We start from the raw sequence: 7,713 nt of genomic DNA, 5'->3' as shown, positions 1-7,713 counted from the left end.
TGTTGTCCTTCTTACACCCAAGGCTTCAAATATAGGTTATATTGCATAGGTTGTAATGCCTTAATGTGCACCATAAATCTAGTGTTTGCTGAGTGCCTGGTGCAACACAAAACAGGCCAGCACGTCTGCTTTTGAAAGAATGAGGTCGTTAGAATAACCCCAGTATATTACTAACATCCTAAATACTGACATGTTTTCTATGCTTTAATTTAAAGTCTAAATATTAACTGTTTAAAATGTTCATGTCAAAATCTAATTTTGTGTAGCTTAATTAAAAGTTGACATGTTACAACTCGAACAACCTCATCTATGGAAAGCCTGTTTACACCAAAATTCTTAATGAAGTGGAGATAATGGAGCTAAATCACTCAAATAAATGTTTACTTCTGCTTCGAATCAAAAAGCCATACTTTTATTTCAGTACCGGTACTACAGTAAATATAGTGCTAGGACATTTATTGAATAGTATACGTTTGTAGTTCCGAGACATGATTAGTTAAACATACGCTATGATGACAAAGGTATTGGATCACACACCTCTGAATCTGTGAATTGAAGTATTTTTGTCCCAAAATCAAGGACCAAGCCAAGCAGTCTGCTCTGCTATTAACACCAGCACTAAAACTGTGTGCTGGGAGCTTCATGACATGGGGATCCACAGTCAAGAGGGTCCTGTAGGTTTAATATGTAGGTTCACCCGGTACTTTTCCCTGTTTAACCCATCTCAGAACTACAACAGTGAAAACCAGGATAATATATATCAGTGGCAACCATTTCCAGATTTTATTATTATTTTTAGCAGTGTAGTATGTCATAATTATGATAGATGTAAAGAAAACCCTTCCAAGACCAACCATAATGTGGTAGTTCAACTGTTGCCAGGCTGCTGCTGTTGTTAGATATTTAAAATCGTGCATGCCATAAAGTGTCTTTGGTATGTGATGCCACACATACTAGCCTACTTATTAAGATATTCCACTGTAACTCTACACCTGTCAAGAAAATTAGTAAAATAAAATCAGCTACCTATTCTTCTGATCTCTTCCATCAAAAATACAGTGGCAATTGTATACCGTTTTGTCAGTGAGCATTACATCTTTGGACTACACCTCCATAGGGCCCCAGTAGTTTTGCACTTGTAAGTGCCCACTATGAAAGAGGAAGCTGTGAGAGTAGGAGTTCTCCCTATTTAGAAAATATTTTGCTCAGACCTGAACCGCAGCCTACACAAAACGTGCATGTGTCTATCTGATGTGGCTGATGAGTTTAGACTTCTGTTTAGACTTTGTTTACATGAGAAACCATATTGATTTTAGGTAATGACACAGCATTTCCCTTTGACACCCTTTGTGTTGGATTTTTTACTGCTTCTAGATAAGGACCTAGAAATAGTAAAACTAAACCGTTTTTCTCACTTCTTGTACATTTTCTTCCCTTTTCGGTGGTTTTGTCTTTACTCAGTGCTGCTTATTATTTGTCAGCTTCTTCAGCATAATACAAGCTACAATCTTTAGTGTAATCAACCTCAAAGAACACCAGCTGTGCACCTGAGGTTAAGCACGAGGATAAAATACACAAGACGTTTTTAATGCTGTGTATTGAAGACAGCCTCAAGGTTTAAAAGGTCACATGTTTGTTTCCTGTCCCTGCGGTTTGTCATGTAAACAATTCTGCTAATAGTGCACCAAGCTCCAACTTGCCTCACCTTGAATATCAGCTGTTTTAATACATGTAAAAAAGTACACTAACCTATGATATTTTAGAACCTAACAACCTTAGGTAAAGTAAGTTAATGAACTGCGTTGTGTTGTGTGAAATGATTGTGTGTTTAGAATCTATATGTTTTTCAGTAAAGCAGGTCATAAATATTTGAACAAGACATTGCGAGTGTTGTATTGTTTCTACTTGTGGATGCTTTGAGCACCACAGGACAAGTGCAATTTTAAATCCATGACTTAATTAAAATCAAATTTTGGCTGGGCTACAATATACTTGTTTTTTGGGGTCTTTTTCAGGATTTACCCAATAATCAACTTAAAGCACCAGGTATGACTCACACACATACACACCATCTGTATATATGGAGGTAAAATATAAGGTACAGCAAAGACAAATGTTATGTGAAGCTTTACTGTGCACTTAAATATTAGCATGATATATACACGCCTCATAAAACATGACCTTTTTCACATTGTCGTGTTTGACTATTAAATATCTGCCATTCCTTCTGTTGATTCATCATCGAGTGACGCCACTGACTCGCCATGCAGTTTTTGGACGTCACATTTTAGGATAAATTCAGATCGCTTGGAACTCCGGCTGAGTAGGTACTAAACAAGTATCTGGTACCAGGTACTATCACCTAATAGAGAACCTAAAAAAACAAGTGAAATGGAGCAGAGCCATGTAGGCATGCATGGAAAAGTGATATTAGTCATCTGACATCTGAAACAGAATGAGCAACTTTATAAAAGTGAAAAACAAGTTAATCCTTGTGTTGCACCAGTTATTTTTTTCATGATGGTGTGACACTGGGCTCTGCCACTGAGCTCTACAGCCTGTATAAAGTGGGTAAAATAAGCTGTAAACAAACATCAATGCACAAGCAAATTCACATCCAACGAGCAATTTGGGCACTTTCTTTTCAACTAACCTGCATTCAGTCCAAAGGGGGAAAAAAAAAATCAGTGTTTCAATAACAGAAGAAATGACAGCGTGTTTACCTACTTGTCTCACTGGCTCCTCATTAAATTAAACAGACCTCTACTTGAACAAGCTGATCACTTTAGCAATTTAGTAACGTGTTTATGTAATTATATAGCCTTTAATACATTTGAATTTAACAAGAAATGCTATTTTTTTTTAGAAATATCAGTTTAATTAGTATCAATTATATGTTTAATTTTCTATATTAAAAGTCTACATTTCTTACAACAATTTTTAATTATGTTGCCTATTTCTTGTCAAGCTCTTTATTACATTTTCCTACACTTTTGTAATAAAGTTTTCTTGAATCTTAAATATACATTTAAAGTATGAATGTAATGTTAAGGTTAAGGTAATGCTTAGATTTGTATGCTGGGATTATCATCACATGTACTATAAAGAAAAGGATTATCAACAACAAACAAAATGCTACAAAACATTATTATTTCCACAACTGAGACTGTTATTTTGTTTGTTTTGCTTTACATAAACAGTTTCTGTTATAGTTGGTCTTTTTAGTGTGATAAGAAAAAAAATAAGTAAGGGAAAATAAGTATTTAAAAAACTGCAACAAACTGAAAATGTGCCAGAGATGAAAGGGGGGAAAAAGTTGAGTCAGGCTGTGTTGTGATGTAAAATCCCTCAGAGGGGTGTATTTCAATAACATTTCAACTGTTTCCTCTATTTATCTCTGTTCTTCCAATGCAACAGACAGTACATGTGAGCTTGCTTGGCTGTAGCAAACAATTCATTTTATGAGGCGAAATTATATTAAAAGCTGATGATGATGTGATGATGTCTAATTTAGTAGCAGATACCAGTGATGCAGAAAAACGTCTCCATTCATGTTAATGATGTAAACACTGCTCACCACTGTGAGATTTTTCTTCCAGGAGGGTCTCCAAGGAGTGTACCTGCAACAGTGTTAACCTCACTTACTGTACAGAGGTTGTAAAGTATGTAACAGAGAAAATACTTTAAGCTGTTATCTCAGTAACATCAGGCATTTAACTCAGACAAAACAGCACTTTGTTTTTGGCATGTCAAAGGTGCTGCAGACAAGATGATTTTGCATCTCAGCACCTTCACATTTAAAGAAGAAAAAAGCGTTTGAAAATTTTAAATCTCAGCACTCAGAAATTCTGTGATGCTCATGAAGCACTATCATTATCATTATAGGCTGTCTTGAATGCAAAACATTAATTGCATTCAAGAACTTGTAATTTCAACTCAAGCAGATTTGTCTTGCAAAGGCAGAATAACACAAGTCTGGTTTCTCACTGAAAATATCATCGAGAACAATGGTGAATTAGTGTTTGTTAATAAAAGTAAGAATATTAGACTTTTTAACCAAACTATATTTAACTTTTCGCAAAGTAGGGTCCAGCTCAGGGTATTTCAGAAGCTTTCACCCATGTCCTCATCTTCAAATTCAAGTTTTTAGACTTGTCTCCTCACACGCAATGTTAAGATCTTGTCAGTGAAGTTAAAGGTTTTGAACTCAATACATCTGCATGTTCATTCATAGCAACCCGGACTAACATTAAGTGTGAAGTTTTAAAAAGCACATTTATATAAATTATAATTCAAAGGAATGTCTTACAGAATGTCTGACTGCACTGCGAAGTATTCAGTGTATGATTACAGCATTACTGAACCATTGTTTTGTCATATATAGACATGGAGACACAGTGGTGTGGTATAATGAAGGAAAAATCCAGTGTTTCAACGCAGAATTTATGCACTTACATTTAACCAATACTCAAATCTTCTATTGCCCAACTGTGAATGTGTGTACTTTATACACCCACCATCCACCCCACCCATCTCCAGCTCCATTTCATCAAAAAAAGATAAAAAGAAAAGATAAAATAACAGGCGCTCTTGAATATAAACTATTAATCAATTACGTGCGCACCTAAAAATTAATGGTAAAGCAATTTATTTTTTAATTAATTTTAATAAGTCAAGTTTGAAGAACAGAGTTCAGAGGAAAATTCAGGATTATAGCACAACTATAGATGGCAGTAATTTGACAAGAAATATGTTGATATTTGTAAATGTAACTTTGATACCATATGTGATTTTAAATGTTCAAAATTAGGTTTGATACATACGGTTTCATTATTAAAAGGAAGGAAAAAACATAAACACATTTGTCTAGATAATTGTTTTATTGTTTGTTTAAAAGTAAGTTTAAAATGTGTTTGAGGTAAACTGTTAAAACGTACAAATAGTTTATTCCCCAACACCTCTGCTTGAAATACTAATGAAAATGTAGATGCTATAGTGCACCTGTAACAATAATGGACTCAAACATACTTACACACAGTAACTATAACAGAATCAGCACAGGGAATCTTTCTTTCTTTCTTTCTTTCTTTTTTTTTTTTTTTTAGCTTTTAAGCCACCTAGGATGAGTAAGTAAAGGGTCAGTGATAATCAATTATGAAGATTGCGTAGTATGGTTGAAAGTTAAAGAAAAAAAGAGTTTAAGATGGGGTCATAGTATTTTGAACAAAGTCAAACTTTAAGTCCCAAATGTCAACATGTGACTATAAATTTGTGATGTGTCTCTTTGAAGTCAGAAGTTCCTGACACACACAGCTACAAGGGAATGAATAGGCTCTGAATAAAAGTTTATTGTGTATCATAAAAAGCGTGTTTAGCTGGAGAACAATAGAAGAAGGTAACGGGCTGGTGATGCTAAAAGTCAGCGCACTCCAGGTGAAGCTGGAAACAAAGAGAGGTTCCAAGTCTTCTCAAAAGACACACTCGGATCAGCCTTCTAGCGAAACAGATCCCTAAAAAGGCAAAAGTTAACATCTGATACATCCTGCATCTCACAAACAGCAATTTAAGTCCAGCAACGAAGCTCAACATCCGGGAAACGCAACCCGATCTGCAAAAGACGTGGAATGTCTTATTTCTTTTCTTCCGCCCTTCAAACCCGGTAATGATGGAGGAGTAAAAAGCGACATGATTGGTGGATGCAGCCAGCAGAGGAGAAATGTAAACCCCTTCGTTTTGTTGCATCGGGGGGGTTGAAAACTGAACGCTCCCCTCTTGTTTTTTTCATTCCTTCAATGACAGCAGCAGGAGGCAGCCGGTCGGTGCGGTGGGAAGCTTCTCCCGGTACGAGAAGGATTTCCCGGCAAATCTGCGGTAAGGACAACAACACAACACCACCACCACCTAAAAAAAGCAAGAGGCAGTGGGCATGAGGCTCACATCTATGCGAATCAGCAGGAAGGGTGGAAAATACACACAATACACAATGGTGTTGCCTGGGGCTGCCGCGATAGCTCTCAGACAAACCCGGGAGAGAGTGGCTCGTTTTTGCTTGCTTGACAGCTGCGGGGCCAATGGAAATATGCATGGAGCCAGCTGCGCTAGGCTGCAGCCAATGGAAAAATGTGAAATGCTGAGCTGCTACTGGATCAAAGTGGTAAGGTTAGGCTGGCTGCAGCAGCCACACCGCCGCCGCTGCTGCTAAACTTCCACCAAATAAAATGCTGTTTGTGTTTTGGCTGCTGCAGTGGCCATTTTAGGTAAGAAGCGCCCTTTGACTTAGGATGCGGCTTGTCTTTGTGAACGTGCGTGCGCGTGCGCGTGGCTGTGTCTAGACTGGCAGTGCAGAACTCCAGCATCCAGACTGAATGAACTCCGCGGAGCTGGTAGCTTTATGTGGATTAAATAGATATTGCGTGGAGTTCCTCTATTCTCCCTCCCTCCTCCTCCCTCTTCCCTTCTCTCCTCCCTCCTCTCCTCCTCTCTTCCCTTACCCTCCCCTCCTCTCCTCTCCCCTCCCCTCCTCATCTCTCTCTCCCTCTCTCTCTCTCCCCTCCCTCCTCTGCCTGCTAATTTTTTATGCATTTTTCTAAACTGTCATGGCGATTTTGTGTCCTTGGAAATAAAAAGCGCCAGTGTTTTTCGGGCTAACCGGGGGGATGTCTCGCCGGTGAGAGCGTGTGTCCGGTGTCCGGAGCAGGTGAGCAGCCCGCTGGGGAGGTTTTTTCGGTGGAGAGATGTCCCCGAGAAGGAGTTTTAGAGGCTCTCCACACGTGTAAGGAGAGGGCTGTTATAATGTATTTACAACAGCGATGCAGTGACATTACAGAGCTAGCGGAGAAAGCTAGCGCGGTAGCTACGGGGGCTAACATGAAATGGGACACAGTGTATCCTTTTCTCTGTCGGTGTGTCCGGTGTGTGTTTTGTGCTTTTCGCCCCAAGTCGGCTTTTTACTCGCCTGGAACTTATTTTTTTTCCTCCTAGCTAGCCCTCCCAACTTGTGGCAATCCAGTGCCTTGCAACATTCATGCTAGCTGTGCGCTAGCCTATGCGTCTGCTAGCATTCATTATAGCCAAAACCTCAAAGAGCTTTGATAAAAGCTAGTTTGTTAGCCTCATAGCCCCTTATGAAACATTTGTAGCTATAACAGCCAGGTGTGTATTCGGGGACATAATGAGTCATGCAAGCACACTGAGTCATTAAGTGAAAGTGTTGTCCCTAAATCCCTACATTTTCACCTGGCCAGGTGCACAGACAAAGGGTACTAAAAGATAATCCCTATTACAGTGACTTGGAGATTAATAGTGTTACAAAGAATGTTTATGTGTAGGATAAGTGGAAACTCTTAAATTGTTTTTACCCAATGTGTTCTGACTCTACTGTCCAGTCTGGAAGACTAAGGTTGTGAATGTGGCTTGTGGTGTAGAGTGCTTTGAGTGGTCAGTAAGACTTGAAAAGACTTCTATAAATGCAAGTCCAGCATATGTACAGGATGTTTCCCCTTACCAGTTAGTATGGTGTAAGGCTGAAAGTAGTCCTTTGTATTTGACATAAATAACTGCTCCTATCTGTTGCTAGGAATGCATTTAGTTTAATTCAGTCAGTTTGTGAGAGCTGAAAAGTTGCTTTTTCAATTCTCAGGATTTTCTTTGGTGGTTTGCAGTATGACTCACTTTGGTCACCAGGAGGCATGGTGACCCAGTATTTGCATGTTG

The 7,713-nt window shown here is 38.6% G+C and overlaps 1 protein-coding gene across 5 annotated transcripts in view; it reads left to right on the top strand.

Annotated features, from left to right (window-relative positions):
* Positions 1-5,538: 5,538 nt before the first annotated feature.
* Positions 5,539-7,713, top strand: part of chd6 (chromodomain helicase DNA binding protein 6) — a 94,215-nt gene continuing 92,040 nt past the window's right edge. For 3 of the 5 annotated variants that reach the window (XM_084929073.1, XM_084929072.1, XM_084929069.1), the window contains exon 1: positions 6,348-6,697. The gene's annotated coding sequence lies outside the window, so the exon portion shown is untranslated. Of the gene's footprint in view, positions 5,872-6,159; positions 6,258-6,347; positions 6,698-7,713 lie in introns of those variants that run through there. The other 2 variants (XM_084929071.1, XM_084929070.1) reach the window with 2 other exon arrangements.

This window comes from Perissodus microlepis, chromosome 5 (genome assembly GCF_051167445.1).
Source record: "Perissodus microlepis isolate ML-2025 ecotype Zambia chromosome 5, ASM5116744v1, whole genome shotgun sequence".
In the NCBI taxonomy this organism is placed as follows: Eukaryota; Metazoa; Chordata; class Actinopteri; order Cichliformes; family Cichlidae; genus Perissodus; species Perissodus microlepis.
Note: the sequence above shows the minus strand (reverse complement) of the source record. Positions and strands in the feature narration are given on the sequence as shown.